Raw genomic sequence first — 14,294 nt, forward strand, 5'->3', positions numbered from 1 at the left:
AATTTTCAAATCACACTTACCAAGGGAAAGCAGGATATTTTGGCAGAAAATGGAAAAGGGAGGACAAAATAAAATCAATAAAATTCCTCACACATCCTCACACAAACTACAAGACACAAATGTTCTCAAAGATCTTTATCCCATCAACTTGCTGGGCACTCTAAAGATGGTCCTAAAGACTGAAATTTTTTCCGCCCTTCTCAAGAGAGAATGTCTGTTCCGAGTACTTTTTCTTTTTGTTTTTAACTTTTTATTCTAAAATAATTTTAGGGGCACCTGGGTGACGCGGTTGGTTAAATGGCTGACTCTCGGTTTTGGCTCAGGTCATGATTTCAGGGTCATGAGATAGAGTCCCACATTGGGCTTAGCACTCAGTGCGGAGCCCACTTAAGATTCTCTCTCCTTCAATTTGAGAAACAAGACAGAGGATCATACGGGAAGGGAGGGAAAAATGAAATAAGACGAAACCAGAGAGGGAAACAAACCATAAGAGACTCAATCTCAGGAAACAAACTGAGGGTTGCTGGAGTGGTGGGGGGTGGGAAGGATGGGGGTGCTGGGTGATGGACATTGGGGAGGGTATGTGCTATGGTGAGCGCTGTGAATTGTTTAAGTCTGAGGAATCACAGACCTGTACCCCTGAAACAAATAATACATTATATGTTAATTAAAAAAATTTAAAAAAAAGATTCTCTCTCCCTCTTCCTCTGCCCTTCACCCCATTCTCTCTTCCTCTCTCTCTCTCTCTCTAAAATAGATAAATAAATCTTTAAAAATAAATAAATAAAATAATTTTAGACTTGCCAGAAAGTTGCAAAAATAGTACAGAGAATTTCCACATACCCTTCACCCAGCTTCCTTTAATGTTAGTATGTTGTACAACCATAGCATAGTGATCAAAACCAGGAAATGAATCATGGTACGATACTATTGACTGAGCTATAGATCTTACTTGAATGTATTTACTTTCTCCCTTTAATGTCCTTTTGCTGTTCTGGAACCAATTCAGGATCCCATATTGTATTTGGTTGTCTCCTTAGTCTCCTCCAACCTGTGGCAGTTCCTCAGTCTATCCTTGTCTTTCATGACCTTGCTTTTTTTTCTTCTCTATTTATTTATTTATTTATTTGATGTAGTGTTCCATGATTCATTGTTTGCGTGTAACACCCAGTGCTCCACGCAGAACGTGCCCTCCTTAATACCCATCACCAGGCTAACCCCTCTCCCCAGCCCCCTCCCCTCTAGAACCCTCAGTTTGTTTTTCAGAGTCCATAGTCTCTCGTGGTTCGTCTCCCCCTCAGATTTCCCCCCTTCATTCTTCATTCTTCCTTTCCTGCTATCTTCTTCTTTTTTTTTTTTAACATATAATGTATTATTTGTTCCAGAGGTACAGGTCTGTGATTCAACAGTCTTACACAATTCACAGTGCTCACCATAGCACATACCCTCCCCAATGTCTGTCACCCAGCCACCCCATCCCTCCCACCCCCCACCACTCCAGCAACCCTCAGTTTGTTCCTGAGATTAAGAATTCCTCATATCAGTGAGATCATATGATACATGTCTCTCTTTGATTGACTTATTTCATTCAGCATAACACCTTCTAGTTCCATCCACATAGTTGCAAATGGCAAGATATCCTTTTGTGATGGCTGCATAATATTGCAATATATATATATATATGTGTATATATATATATATATGTATATATATATATACACACACACACGCACACCACATCTTCTTTAGCCATTCATCTGTTGATGGACATCTTGGCTCTTTGCATAGTTTGGTTATTGTGGACATTGCTACTATAAACATTGGGGTGCACATACCCCTCCGGATCACTACATTTGTGTCTTTGGGGTAAATACCCAGGAGTGCAATTGCTGGGTCGTACAGTAACTCTATTTTCAACTTTTTGAGGAACCTCCATACTGTTTTCCAGAGTGGTTGCACCAGCTTGCATTCCCACCAACAGTGTAGGAGGGTTCCGCTTTCTCTGCATCCTTGCCAACATCTGTCATTTCTGGACTTGTTAATTTTAGCCATTCATACTGGTGTGAGGTGGTATCTCATTGAGGTTTTGATTTGGATTTCCCTGATGCCAAGTGATGTTGTGCACTTTTTCATGTGTCTATTGGCCATTTGGATGTCTTCTTTGGAAAAATGTCTGTTCATGTCTTCTGCCCATTTCTTGATTGGATTAGTTGTTCTTTGGGTGTTGAGTTTGATAAGTTCTTTACAGATTTTGGATACTAGCCCTTTATCTGACATATGACCTTGACTTTTTAATGAGTACTAGACAGGTATTTTGTAGAATGTTCCTCAATTTGGACCTATCTGGTGTTTTCTCGTGATTTAACAGAGGTTTTATACCTTTTTGACAAGATTACTACAAAAGTGACGTGTCTTCAGTGCATCATATCAAGAGGTAGGTGATATTGATACATCTCAGTACCAGTGACATTCACCTTGGCCATTTGGTTACTGTGGCATCTGTTTGGTTTCTCCATTGCAAGTTACTATTTTTTCTTTATAACTGATACTTTAAGATTTTGCTAATAACCAGTTTCTACTCCAACTTTCACCCACTGATTTTATCCATCAGTGGATCCTGCCTGTATCTATTATTACTATGGTATTTGCCCAATGACAGTTTTAGATTTCCCTCATTCATTTATATTTATTAATTGGATAAATTATTCTATAAGGCTCAGTGTTTATTAATATATTATTGATTTATACTCCTTAGCAGATGCTTAGGATGGTAAGCACAGTTCTGGGAGTCTTGGAGATCCTTGTCCAGCAATAGCTCTGCCCCAGTGAGATCTATCAACTTGGGAATGTCTATTCCATACTTCTGAGTCAAAGGAGATAACCTAAAGGGTATCTTTCAGAAAAACGAAGAAGGACAAGGAGAGGAAAGGGGGAAAGAAAGGAAGGAGGGAAGAGGAGAGGAGAGAAAAAAGGAAAAATTAACCCTTTGTATTCTTCTTAACTATTGCTTAGTCTGAAAAAGTAGTATTTTAAGGGGACACTTTTCTTTCAATGGGATATACCTATATTGAATCACACAAGAAAAGATAAAAAACAAAACACATTTCTGGCACTCATGCCACCTGGGTGAGTTATATAGCAGGGTAATACATTTATGAGGCCATTACCATATAACCACCATGGATTTCCCTCCTACCTTTTATAGCAAATGAGTACACCTTGGAACAGGAAACTAGGGTCTCAAGCCACAGTACAAACTAGTGGAGTGGTAACTTGGAAGGTTGACATTAATCTTTCAAGGTCTAGACATCACAGAAAGAATTTAGTCTAAGCCTGTCTGAAGGAGGGAGAAATATCTTCTTGGGTTGGGTTTTGGGGAGGCAGAAACCCACACAGACCACAGTATCCCTTTCTTTTTTTTGTTTTTGTTTTTGCTTTTAGATTTTATTTATTTATTTGACAGAGAGAGACATAGCGAGAGAGGGATCACAAGCAGGGGGAGTGGGAGAGGGAGAAGCAGGCTTCCCGCTGAGCAGGGAGCCCGATGCGGGGCTTGATCCCAGGACCCTGGGATCATGACCTGAGCCGAAGGCAGACGCTTAACCAACTGAGCCACCCAGGCGCCCCACAGTATCTCTTTCTTAACACCAACTTCCTTGCCAGCAGCAGACAGAAACTCTATAAATTCTTGGCTCTAGCAATTCTTTCCTCCTTGCCCCTAATCCTGATTGCCTTTATACCCCATGCAGGAACATAAAACATAGCGCACAGTGGTTCTTAAACTGTGGATGTTCACTTACACATAACTGGGGGGAGGGAAGTATACCCACAAATATCTTGGGATTATTTTAATTCTTTATTTTCATATGGTTGATACTCTTGAAAAAATAACAAGCATATTCTGGGTCAATCTGGATGACCACTTAATACCCACAAACTGCCACTAATTCTAGTGTCTGCATATTTGCACTGCTGTTTGTAATCAGCTTATTATCACCTGATCATCTGAAAGGACAGCATTTAACTTTTATGTGTTAATAGACATAACTGGACACATTTGAGCTGGTGTATCTTCATACCCAAATGACAACATGGCTGCTATTATACTTAAATGATTTATTTTAGCCAATGATAAAGATAAATCTTGATATTTGCAATGATACTCAAAATTGAAAGATATTTTCACGGACTAATGCTTTAGTTTCTTAAGTTACTTAATAAATTGGGATTTTGACATGATATCACCAAAATGTGCAGTAACATACTCTAAAGCATGAAGCTAATGAGGAAAGAATTGAGACAGACCTAGAATGGAAATGAGGCACCAAGTTCAACTGGAGGCCAAATTACCTCATCTTGTGCTATGCAAAAGCTAAACAATGGTTGAAGAATCAGGTCACATTATACACAGCAGTTCAGATGTAAGGGTATGATTGTTAGTACTATTCAGGAAGCAAGCTCATTTTTTGTATGTATCTCCTTCTGTATCAATCAGCTTGCAAAAGTTTATTGTCAGAACATGTAATTGTAGAGATACATGGAAAATATTTGTGTTCAATGGTCCTTTGTAAAATTTTCAGTAAGTTTTGGCATGCTCTATTACATTGATTGGTCATAGGATCAAAAGAGAGTATAGTGTTTATTGTTTAAAAGGAAAAATAAAAATAATGACGATGATGACATAAAAAATGGGCCATCATGCTCAAAATCAAAAGGATCAAGTCAAAAACTGAAAAATCAAACATCATCCTATTGTTAAACCCATCCATCTATAATTTCCTTTCAATTACATTAAACTGTATTACATTAATGCTGATAATGTTTTATTCTGGAATTTTGTTGGTCCTTAATTCATTTGGGTTTTATAGTTGTGTATGACCTAGAAGCACAAGGGGCGTTTTATATGTAATTATATATCTATACGTATTTAAGCCAGCACATAAAATAATTCAAGTCACTATAGTATGGAGGGGTCCAAAGTAGGGGGAAAAAGCCAGGGTAAAAAAAAAAAGTTAACAAAATGGGTGAAGGGGAGTAGGAGGCACAGGCTTCCAGTTATGGAATGAATAAATCATGAGGATGAAATATACAGCATAGGGAATATAGTCAGTGGTATTTGTAATGGTATCGTAGGGTGACAGACGGCAGCTACACTTGCAGTGAGCTTAGCATAATTTTTTTTTTTTTTAGAGGTGGGGAGGGGCAGAGAGAGAATCTTAAGCAGGCTCCATACCCAGTGCTGAGCCTGACATGGGGCTTGATCTCACAACCCTGAGGTCATAACCTGAGCAGAAACCAAGGGTGGGACGCCTAACCGACCGAGCCACCCAGGTGCCCTGAGCATAATGTATAGAGATGTCAGACCACTCTGGTACACCTGAAACTAATAGAGCACTGTGTGTCAATTATACATCAATAAAAAATGAGTTAATTCTTTAAAAGTTGAAGAAAATTATAAACAAAATGATCTTATTTATGTAAAAATAGAATAGCTGCATATGTACATGTAAATTTGTAAATGCATAGAAAAAAGAGTTTGAAAGGAGACATACCACACCATTAACAGACTTCTGAGAACTTCTGAGAAGGGAAATATTTTAAGGGACAGAGATGGGAAGGACTTAACTGACTTTATAATTTCTGTATTGTTTCAATTTATATGTAAATAGATCATCTAACTGAGTAGAAAATACTTGAAGGGAATGCATAAATAAAAGGGATCAGTAGATCACTCAAGTGGTAACAAAGGCACAGACTTTGGCTTCAGAAAGCATGGGACTACATTTTGATCCAGGTGTTTCCTTTGCACTACGGTACTTAGGGTTAGTCAATTAATTCTCTCACACCTCAGTTTTCCTAATCTGCAAAATAGCAGTGACACTAACCATGGGACTATTGTGAAGATTTAGTGAACTAAAGCATGCAATGTGCTGAGCGCAGTGCCTGGCACAGGGGATGCCCAATAGATTAAAAGTATGTTTTTACTATGCCAATTATTACTATTCATATTAATCGTAGCTGTTTTATGAGATTACGTTGACTCTGAAAGTAGCTAAATGGGCTGTCTGGCCGATGCCATTGTTTTCTGTTTCTGCGGGACATGCATTATTTGCCCCTTCAGGTCCATGCCTCTGTGGATTTCCCCCTGCTCTGTGTCTTGGGAAGGCTGACCTTTATGACCTGCATCACTGGACTCCTGTGCCTTCCGGCTTCCAGAAAGTTTCCGCCAATGGGCACACTGGCAGAGTGGGGAGGGCAGGGGAAGGGGAAAGTCCAGGATGCATTCTCACAGTTCCCTCCTTACCAGGGAACCACTGGTTGGGTGTACCAAAGCCCACAGCTTCTGTCCTCAGCCCTCTCTGGGTTCTGGTGAGCTTCCCCACCACCCTCAGATCTAGGGTGGTCAGATCTTCCCAAGTTTGCAAGTCTCAGGGTTCTGCACTACCTTTTTATATCTCCTAACTCTGTAAAATGGTCCTTTTCTTAAACTCTTTTCAAATTATGCAGTTGAAGTGTAGCATCTGTTTCTTCCGAGATTCTTACATATTCACTGTTCTGTAGTTTGGCTCCAGCAGAATAACCTAGCACAACACAAGACAACTTCACGGCAGGAAACTTCCAGTGGAAATTCCTGCAAATCTCAAGAGCCCAGAGAGCAGAGGGAGACTCTTAACGTTGTGTCATTTCAGTGGGATGGAAAAAAAAAAAATCCCTCTTCCGTTGCTCTGAAATTCCACATAACTACAGTTTGTTCGTTAACTGATGGTTATAAAAGATGTAAGTTTTCTAATTACAGGTCATAATTCCAAACTGCCCGTTCACAGCTTGTCTGCTGAGTCAGAGGATGGAATCTTTGAACTATAGTTTTGTCACTCCCATTTTCAAGCTGTTTCTCTGCATTTGAGTTGCTCGCTAGCGTTTCTGATACAGGTAACACCCCCGGGGTCAGGGACCGTCACCCTCCTTATAAGAACAGTCACCTTAGCTGGACCGCTGGTACTGCCTTGTTGACAGTCTCTCACTTTGCTCCAACAATACCACTTCCCTGTTCAAAAACCGACAGCAGAGACCCTCATTCTACTTAACGATCAGTGCTGTAGAATTTACCATGTGCTCAATCCTGGTCCAAGTGATTTCTAAATATTAACTCATTTAATCTTTACAAGCTCCCTATGACACCCATTGTTTTAGAGAAGGAAATTGAGGCAGAGATATTAGGTGTGTTCCTCCAGGTTACACAGCTACTAAGTGTAGTAAGTAGAACTGGCCATTAAACCCAAATAGTCTGGCTCCACAGGTCATGCTTTTTTCTTTTTTTAAGCGAACACACCTGAAATGGGGCTCGAACTCACAACCTCAAGATCAAGGGTGGCATGCTTTATCAACTTAGCCAGCCAGGCGCCCCCACCGTAGTTCATGCTTTTAACCTCTTCCCCTAAAGCTTCTCGCCTAAGAAATTGCTGCAAACTTTTTACTGGACTTTTACATTTCTCCATAATAGGGCCCTAATTCACTTTTCCAGTATTATCTCACATCACCTACTCAATATACATTCATCTGATAAAAATCTTTTGAACCTGTGTGGAGATGCAACCTGGTGAAATGACAAACATTTAAAAATAAGCCATCAACAGTGAAATGGATAAATAAATTGTGGCATGGTCACACCATCAAATGCTACACAGCAATGAAAATCAACACACTACAGGGGTACCAGGGTGGCCCAGTCAGTTAAGCGTCTGCCCTCGGCTCAGGTCATGATCCCAGAGTCCTGGGATTGAGTCCTGCATCGGGCTCCCTGCTCTGCGGGGAGTCTGCTTCTTCCTCTCCCACTCCCCCTGCTTGTGCTCTCTCTCTCTGACAAATAAATAAAATCTTAAAAAAAAAAAAAAAAAAAAAACAAGAAAGAAAGAAAAGAAAAGAAAATCAACACACTACAGCCGCAGGCATAGCATAGCCCTGCTGAGGCTGGGTCTGCCAATGCTGGGGCAGGAGCGGCAGCTTCAGTTAAAGATAAAGGTATCCAGGGAGATGCTAGAGAATGTGGTCTGTGTAGGCAAGGTGCTGCTTCCAGGGCATCAGACACCACCCCGCCCCTGGGAGCACCCAGAGTCAGAACGGCTTTCCTGCCTCGCCTCGTCTGTCCTGGTAGCCAGGTATAGGACGTTGCAACTCATCCATTCCACCTGGAGAAAAAAACACCAGGAGGATAGCATGACCCATCTTGGAAGAAAAGAAGGAAAAGCCTAGTCAATGATATCAACATTGAAATCCTGTGTCTTACTAAAGCAACCTTTGACAGACGTTGGCATTCAGAACCTACCCTGCACACATGTGTGTGCTATGGCTCACGTATAAACCTACTGAACTGATAGGATTTAACCTAGGTCCAGCACTACTGGAGAAAAAAGGGGTGTTGATGACGATGAATTAGGATCAAATGCTTTTGTATGCTGCAAAATCTTACAACAATGTTTTCCCATTCTTTGTGTATTCAGATTCTTTGAAAAGGGAGTCTGGTTATTGCTACTGGTTAAATTTTTTTGTTATTGTTTCTAGTTTTACTGAGATGTAATTAACATCACTGTATAAGTTTAAGGTGTACCACAAAATGATTTTACTTACATATATTGTGAAATGATTACCATAATAAGTTTAGTTAGCATCCACCATCACATACAGAATAAAAAGGAAAAGAAAAACAATTTGGTTCCCTTGTGATGAGAACTCTTAGAATTTACTCTCTTAACAACTTTCCTATATATATCATACAGTAACATTAACTATAGTCACCATGTTGTACATTACATCCTTACTACTTATTTATCTTATAACTGGAAGTTCTGATCACCTTCTTCCAATTCCCCCTCTCCCCACCCCCCACCTCTGGTAATCACAAATCTGTTCTTTTTTTCTATAAATTTGGTTTGGTGTTTTTTTTTTTTTTTGGTTATTTTTTTAGATTCCACATATAAGTGAGATTATACAGTTTTTGTCTTTCTCTGTTTGACTTATTTCACTTAGCATAATGCTTTCAAGGTTCATCCATGTTTTCACAAATGACAGAATTCCCTTGTTTTCTTATGGCTGAATAATATTCATATACATACATATATATATATATATATCTCACATCTTCTTTAACCATTTACCTATCAGTGGACACTTAGGCTGTTTCCATGTCTTGGCTATTGTAAATAATGCTGCAATGAACACGGGGGCACAGATATCTTTTCAAATTAATGTTTTTGTTTCCTTTGGATATATTTCCAGAAGTGGAATTGCTGGATCATTTGGTAGTTCTACTTTTAATTTTTTGCAGGAAACCCCTTACTGCTCTCCATAGTAGCTGTACCAGTTTGCAATCCCACCAACAGCGCACAAAGGTTCCTTTTTTCCGACATCCTTACCAACATTTATTATCTCTTGTCTTTTTGATGACAGCCATTTTAACAGGCATGAGGTGATATCTCATTGTGGTTTTGATTTGCATTTCCCTGATGACTAGTAATGTTGAGCATCTTTACATGTACCTGCTGGCCATTTGTATGTTTTCTTTGGAAAGAATGTCTATGCAGATCTTTTGCCCATTTTTTACTTGGATTATTTGGGTTTTTGCTATTGAGTTGTATGAGTTCTTGATATATTTGGGATCTTAACCCTTTATCAGATGTATGGTTTGCAAATATTTTTTCCTGTTCCATAGGTTTGTCTTTTCACCTTGTTGGTTTTTCCTTTTGCTGTGTAATTATTTTTGACCACTTATTTTCTTGCTATACTACTGTTTAGATTTGATACATTGTACAGCAATCATTTATGCAGAAATTCTCAGTTAAGACTTACAAGAATTAATATTTCTTATAACAATAAAATCAACACTTCTGATTTTAATTGATCAAATCTAAATTTTAAAAATATTTGACCCAAAACTATTTCTTTGCATATCAATATTTTCAACAGAATATATACATTTTTTTAAAAAAATCCCATACTGTAAAATACATTTTTCAGGGAAAAAAAAGTACAAAAGGGTACATACTTTATATAAATATGTTCAAAAAGCAGACAAAATCATTCACTGCTATTAGAGGTAAAATAATAATTTCCCTTGAGAAGTGATTAGAAGGAAGTATGATGGGGTTCTGAGGGTTCGAGTCATATTCTGTTTCTTGATCTGGGAAGGGTAACATGTGTGTGTTTTATTTATAAAAATTCACCAAACTACAGAGGCACCTGGGTGGCTCAGTCGGTTGAGTAGCCAGCTCTTGATTTCAGCTCAGGTCATGATCTCGGGGTCCTGGGATGAAGCCCTGCAGCAGGCTCCACGCTCAACAGGGAGTCTGCTCAAGCATTCTCTCTGCCTCCACATGTTCTCTCTCTCTGAAATAAATAAATAAATAAATAAATAAATCTTTAAAAAAATTTCACCAAGCTATAGACTTTTGCTCTGTGCTCTTTCTTGTATATGTAGCAATAAAAAGTTTACTCAGACACTCACACAAACTTGTAATTACTAATTTAATTGCTGACTATGTGCCAGCCACTCTATTTAGCTCTTTATATATATCATCTTTATTATCGTCACAAAATCCTCTGAAGTAGGTGCTGTCATTAACAGAATTTATCTCCTGCCAGCCCCAGGTGTCTCCCAGATTACCCTTATTTCCTTCCCAGCATTTAACACAATAGGTAATAATTTTATGTTTGTTAATCACCTGTCTCATTACCTGCATGTACAGGCATGAAGCTTGACTTTTTTTTTTGCTCACAACCCTGAGATCAAGACCTAAGCTGAGATCAAGAGTTGGACGCTTAACCAACTGAGCCACCCAGGCGCTCCTTGACTTTTTTATTCACTAATATAGCTACTAGGTGAGGCCAATGCCTGGAATACAACAGGTCTTCAGTAAATATTAACAATTGCTAAACAAACGAGCATCTAAATTTTGTAAAGGCAAAGAAAAAGTACAAGAGAAAGAGTGGCAGGTGGGACCTATTTGACTTTGGCTACCCACAGACGTCCTCTCTAAGGAAACAACAGACCCAGTTGGCCAGCATACAGGAGAAGAAGGGAGAGCCATGAGCAGGAGAAGGAGCATGTGTGAGAGTGCACAGCTGGGACTAGCTTGCTCCCAGAAGAACCAGCAAGGCCAGTGGGTCTGGAGTGTGGGAGCAGGGGGCTACAGAACCTTCGTTCTCCAACATGTTCTACATTTGCTGCCTCCAGGCCTTTCCTCCCACCAGTCCCTTTCTAGAAGGGAGTCCTCTAAAATGTTACCCAACATTCAAGACTCATCTCAAATTCCACCCTCTCCAAGAAATCCCTCCTGATGACTCCAGCCAGGAACCAGGTGTGATGGCATTTGTCACCCCCACCTTGAACACTCTGTAACAACCTGCGCATTGTCTTTGTGCTACTTTGTGTTGCAATTATTGTGTGCAGGTATCTAATTCTCCCTTCTAGATAACAAGATTCTTTATTTATTTTGTATTTTTTCAAGATTTTATTTGTTCATTTGAGACAGAGAGATAGAGAGAGAGCATGAGCAGGGGGAGAGGCAGAGGAGAGGGAGAAGCAGGCTCCCCACTGAGCCAGGAGCCAGATGTGGGGCTCGATCCCAGGACACTGGAATCATGACCTGAGCCGAAGGCAGACACTTAACCGACTGTGCCACCCAGGTGCCCCTAGATAACAAGATTCTTTAACACAAAGTATTTGTCTTGCTCATCTTTATAGGATCCTGCATTCCAAATCCTAGCATCATGCCTTGCAAACATTGTCTGGTAGGAACTGAATTGGGGTATTGACATAATTTGGCAGACTTAGGAAGTACAAAATATCAGTGAGAAGCATTGTGCACATATGAATGGAGGGGAGGGGAGAAGAACGAATCAATTAGGAATGCCTATGTCTGCAAGTAACAGAAAAGCCAAACAACCATGATATAAACAATGAAGGGGTTGTCTCTTATAATCAAACCTAGGTAGTTACTGGCAATTGGTTTAGCTATTCACCTGTACCCAAGGGCCTAGACTCTTGCTTTATTTCTGCTCAGTATCCTTCACAAATTGGCTTTTGCCCCCATGGCTGTCTCCTTGTGGGTACAAGATGGTTTTTACATCTCCTGAGAACTTGTCCATTTCAAAGCAGGAAGAAGGGGGTAATAGTAAAAGGCCAAACAAACTGCACCTGTTCCCTTTTACAGGTAAATAAATTCCTCAACTCCTCAGCATGTTCTGCCTACATCTCATTGGTCAGCACTGGGTTATGTGGTTAGCAACACAGGAAGCTGAGAAGTAAGGGTTAAATGTGGTTAAAATTTTTGGCATAGACCCAGCTGTGGGCATTTTACCACCATAAAAAGTCAGAGTTTCACTGAAAAGAAAGAAAAGGGAACTGTTTCTTGGAAAAAGAAACATATTATTTTAGCCTCAGGGGTGATCCATGCCCAAAGATGAGATCGCAGCTACAAAAGCTAAACCAGGCATTTTAAACCCAAAGTCTGCAAGGGAACAAATGAGTAAAACAGGCAAGTGATTTCTATACAGATTTATTTTATATGCATATGAATCCCTAGGTTACTCTTCACTTCCACAAGGAAATTTGCTTTTGCCCATTGTTCTTGAATTATGTGGCATCTTGGTCTATTTCACACTTTTGATATAGACAAGGTTATAAGAGATGTTCTCATATCTTATTACTTCTACCATAAGACAAACACCTGTGCAGTCTCATGGGTGGACGGCAATTGACACTTCGTCTCCACGTCTGAAGAAAACAGGAGTGGGAAGGAATGGACGACAGGGAGCCAGCCCTGTCCCAATGAGCAGCAGCTATTCAGTCCTACTCAGTGATAGTTGCTACGGTTGAATGCTCTCAGATTTTTCAAGAGAAATCAGAAATGTGGCTGCTTATGTGAAATCTCATGATTAAATGTTAATCATGATAATAGGACGTTTCAGATGGGCTACATGTTTTGTGCTTTCTGAGAGCAGCTCGAGAACTAGAACTCTCACTACAGCCAAGCCCAGCCAACCCTCTTGGAACTTCCTTTCCCACTTACAGATCCCAGCATTTCCCATAGGCACCTTCCTTGCCCACTTACCAATATCGGGATATTCCTACCAACTTTGGACAACAAAAATATTCTAAATGAGGACACTTTTCATTTTGAAACTGGAGTTCATTCACTTTTTTTAAAGATTTATTTATTTGAGAGAAAGAGCATGTGAGCAGGGGGAGGGGCCCAGGGAGAGGGGGAGAGAGAGAGGATCCTCAAGCAGACTCCCCACTGAGTGCTTGATCCCAGGACCCTGAGATCATCACCTGAGCTGCAATCTCAAGGGTTGGCCGCTCAACTGAGTGAGCCATCCAGGTGCCCCACAAATTCATTTATAAGAGCAAACCTTGTCTACTCTTGGACCAATTGGAAAAACCAATTGTTTACTAAAGGTTGAACTACCTTTGTTTAACCTTTAGTAAAAAACTAGAAAGTTTTATATCATCAGGATTAAAAAAACAAAACCAGATATTTCTGGTCACCTTACAGAGTGACTACTGACTCACGTAATGATGAGATGACTGCTTCTTTGTGGATTCTTCCATTTATTTGTATTCATTTAAAAAGTGTTCTTTGCTTTCTAAGTAAAACCAATCGTCTATTTTCAGTTAAAAAAAAAAGCTGAACTTTTTTACTTTCTCAAATTTTCTGAAGGAAAAACTTTAATAAATAAAGCTCTGCCTTGTCATCAAGCATTTTGATTTTTCTTTTCTTCTGTTGTTTCCTGTTTTCCCATTTCACTCTGGCCCTAGGCCTTTTGGTAAGCCTGTAACAAAACCAAGAGTAATTTCAGAGAATATCCTCCTTATTTTACAAAACAATATTCTTATTGATTTATGTCCCTGTAACTAGCCAAGGCTACCATTCCCCAATCTCAAATACTGTTTTTCTCTCATCATGATTGAGGTGCACCTTCCAGACTCTGTCTGACCTTGGTACGAGGATCTTCCATCTGCCTTTCTCATAATTGGACCACTGGACAGTTTTCTCACCAGGTTTATAATATTCCTTTTTCTCTGAGAAATCCTTTAGATTTTCTATGTCCTTTTCTTTCTCTAGATATTAAAAAAAAATAACTAAAAGTAAAATAAATGTTTTCAACATGATTCTTCTAGCAACATAATAGCCATCTGTACCAGACAACCTCAGCCACTCTCCCCATAGAAGTGTACCTGTTTGAAGTTCCACATCAGCAGTCAATTCTTTGAATGATCCCTATTTGTCTTTCCTGTT

At 39.6% G+C, this 14,294-nt stretch overlaps 1 long non-coding RNA gene across 1 annotated transcript; it reads right to left on the reverse strand.

Moving 5' to 3' along the window:
* Positions 1-10,005: 10,005 nt before the first annotated feature.
* Positions 10,006-14,075, reverse strand: LOC141373630 (uncharacterized). The gene is made up of 3 exons (XR_012379882.1): positions 13,993-14,075; positions 13,568-13,827; positions 10,006-10,380 (listed from the first exon to the last, which is right to left on the reverse strand). It is a non-coding gene; the product is annotated as an uncharacterized lncRNA (long non-coding RNA).
* Positions 14,076-14,294: the final 219 nt, after the last annotated feature.

Source organism: Callorhinus ursinus, unplaced genomic scaffold (genome assembly GCF_003265705.2).
Source record: "Callorhinus ursinus isolate GAN/ISIS: 27379988/994484 unplaced genomic scaffold, GSC_fseal_2.0 scaffold1, whole genome shotgun sequence".
Lineage (NCBI taxonomy): Eukaryota > Metazoa > Chordata > Mammalia > Carnivora > Otariidae > Callorhinus > Callorhinus ursinus.